Below are 3,619 nucleotides of genomic sequence, written 5' to 3'. Positions count from 1 at the left end.
GATTGTTTAATGAAAAATTGCCACTACAACTGCTTCTGACAAATCTGATACATAATGACACATAACCCACAATGCTTCAAATGTCATTCTGTAACCCCATACTATTTCAGAGATTCTTTGAAGGTTGATGTTTAATACAAATTATTTATTTATTTATCATAAATGCATTCCAGACTCTGTCGATCTAAGGACAAAGAGAAAGGCGTTTGACATCATCATATCAGTAGGGAGACTTGAGGAGGAGCAGAAGATTCTTGTTGCAGAGATGGGCCACCATTGGAAATCTCTTTCAACTCATTCCGATACCCTCAGAGAGCTGTCCTGCTTGTTTTCTAGTGAGACAATGAAAAGTATGTATTTGTAATAAATTACATAAACATAGGGTTGCCCCGACCAAAGATTACTATTAGGGGGCAGCCCTAATAAATATACACAACAATGATGACTGTTTATAAAGTTTCTAATGCTGGTCTTATATTCTGGTGTTCCTCTTTTAAGATTCGCAATGTGGCCTAAGTGAAGAACGTTTGAAAGGTCTGCAGAGCATCATCCTCAGAAAGCGGCATCAAATCAGAGAAATGAAGGTGCAAGCAAGAGACTGTTACCTGCAAGTTTTGTCTGGAGCAGAGGACATCAACTTCTTGTACAGTGCTTCAGCTGATGAGTACGACAGTGACTATGAAATTTCTGATGATGGACTGTAATCTACAAGACAGTAACACCTTTCATACTTCTGGACAATGACCTTAACTATGAATATAAAGCATGTAATAAAATCTGCTTTTTATCACCATAAATATAACCAAAGTGTTATCTCTTCTTTCACATACATAGAAATGTGTGCATGCATGCCTCTACAACCAGTCAGTGGTGGAAATTAATTGCATTAAAGGTGCTGTATGTAGTTCTCTTACGAGAGGTCTCTCGTACTGCGTAAGATATCTTACGCTAGGGGAAAATCCTTTTTCCGCGAGATATTGAAGCCAAAAATTATCCTTAATTTTGTAATAATGCAAAACGCGTTGCGGCAGCATGCAGACATAGGCGAGACAGCTCGCGCGCCTATTGGCTGCTCTGCGGCAACTGCAGCAGCCTATCGAGCGAGGCCTGGCGTGACGCCAGACCCAATCAGGGCACTTCGCGCCCGCTGCGTCACGTCCCGCCGAAATGGGCGTGGTCTAGGCCTATAAATACCGCTCGCAGGCAGCTATTATCTGATTTTTCATCCTTCAAGCGAAGCACACGCATCGCTGGAGCCGGAGAAGAAGCCGCGCCGTCTGAGAGAGAGCACCTTCAGCGGGACGAGTCACTGAAGTCGCTGGCCGCGCCGCCTTCCTGCCTTCCTGCTGCGCTTTCCGGCGCTTATATCCTTTCTATTACTCTGTACTTTTGTGTGTGTGTGTCGCCGCCGCGACACACATTCTAAAAGAGCTAGCGTCTTTTTAAAGATGCCTTCCTGCGGCTCGTGCAGAGCCACACTCAGCGACGGGGACCGCCACGTGATTTGCGTTTCCTGCCTGGGTGAGGAACATGCAGCTCTCGCGCTCGCTGACGGCGGCTGCCCTCACTGCGAGCTGATGGCAATGGCGACTCTGAGGACTCGCCTAGCCTTCTTCACCGAGACTGCTCCCCCCGCCCGCCGCGGCGTCGCGCCGTAAAAAGCGCCGTGCCCAGCGGGCCCCGGAACCCTCCCTCAGCCGCCAAAGCTCGCCGGTTCGCCTGCTTGCTTCCCCGGCTTCGTCACCCTCGCTTCCTGACGGACAGCGGCCGCCGTCTGCCGCCGCTTCCGTTGACATCGTGGATGAGGAAGCCCTGCTGGGAGAGGATGATTCCTGCTCTATCCTGGCGTCAGGCAGTGAGGATTGGGCGGGCTCTGAGGACCCCGCGCCCCCTTCCCGCATGTCTTCAGGCAAGAGAGCGTCCATCGAGACGGAGCTCATGCGAGTACTCGCACAGGCCGCGGCGAGCCTCGGCCTCGAGTGGTCTTCGCCTGAGCAGCCCGCTCACAACCGGCTGGATGGATTTTTCCTGCCTGGGGAGCGCGCTTCGCCTGCGTCCAGACCGGCGCCTTTTCTTCCTGAGTTACACGAAGAAGTCGCCAAGTCCTGGAACGCCCCCTATTCGGCTAGAGTGCGTCCTGCTGTTTCTTTGGCATTCTCCGCTGTTGACGATGCCAAGAACAAAGGATACCTTTCGCTGCCGCCGGTCGAAGAGGCGATAGCGGCCCACTTATGCCCGCCCTCTGCTGGACGGCGTGCTAAGTCGGCCCTACCCTCTAAAGCTTGCCGCACGACGTCAAGCCTGCTCCGCCGCGCTTTCTCCGCCGCCGGGCAAGCTGCGTCAGCGCTGCACACCATGGCAACGCTTCAGATCTTCCAGGCCGATCTCCTCCGTAAGCTGGATGAGGAAGGGCCTGACGCGATCTGCGTGCCGGACTTAAGGAGTGCCACGGACCTCGCTCTCCGTGCTACTAAGTCTGCAGCGCAAGCCATTGGACGGAATATGGCCTCTCTCACCGTGACTGAGAGACATCTTTGGCTGACGCTCTCGGAAATGGCCGAGTCTGAGCGCACCGCGTTCCTCGACGCCCCGCTTTCCGCCACAGGCCTCTTTGGATCCTCCGTCAAGGATTTCGCGGAGAGATTCGCAGAGGTACAGAAAGCGTCACAGGCTATGAAGCACTTCCTCCCGAAGCGCTCCAGCTCTGCAGCAGGCCGTGCGAAACCGTCTGCTCAGAGCTCACAGCCACAGCCACCGTCCACTGCCTCCACTTCACAGCGCCGCCAGGCCCGAAGCGCGAGACCGCGCTCCCGCTCATCCGGTCGCCGCCCCGCTGCACGTGGCCCGCGACCTAGGATTACGGTGAAGCCCAAGGCCCCGAAGTCGTCCTAGCACAGCTAGGAAAACGACGGTGTTTGAGTCCCGCTGCGGCCAGACTCACACCAAAGTTATTCGCTCGTCCAGTTCCAGCAAATGTGACTGTTCCAGTGTTTTCTGCAGCCAACAAGTCGGTTCTGTCACCCGCTTGCCTGCACACAAATGCCGTTTTCACGGCTACCCAGATAAATCCCCAAAAGAGTGTATTTTCTGGTGTCCCGGCTACGGCCGATGGTGTTTCATGTGTAGTAAGAATGCCCACTGCCCAGTGCCCATCCCTACACACAAGCACAGCCTGTCACACAGGGCTCGCGCACATAAAACCGACTCAGATCGGTTGCGCTTCAAACATGGTGAAAGTGCCCACTACCCAGTGCCCACTAACACCGCGTTGTGCATGTCTCACGGTTTCTGTAAAAACGAAACCAACGTGCACTCGCTTCACGCAAGCGAACGATGTTTTCGGTGTGATAAATGTGCCCGCTGTCCCGCGCCCACATCTACACACAGACATGACAGTTCCCACGGGAACCGCCCAGCCCTCCCCCTCGCGGCTGACCACCGCAGAGGAGTCGAGCGCGGGCAATCTGCCCGCTGTTATCAGCGCGCCCCATGCCTCAAATGTCACGAGCGCGATGCTTGTGTTGCAGCACGCCGAAGCCTCTCCATCGCTGAGTGAGCGGAGCGCGCTTCGTATTCAACCCCTAGCTATCCATGTAGACGCATGGGCAAAGCTGCCCGG

This window comes from Rutilus rutilus, assembly GCF_951802725.1.
Source record: "Rutilus rutilus genome assembly, contig: SCAFFOLD_59, whole genome shotgun sequence".
In the NCBI taxonomy this organism is placed as follows: domain Eukaryota; kingdom Metazoa; phylum Chordata; class Actinopteri; order Cypriniformes; family Leuciscidae; genus Rutilus; species Rutilus rutilus.
The sequence above is the reverse complement of the archived record's forward strand: the minus strand, read 5'-3'. Positions refer to the sequence as shown.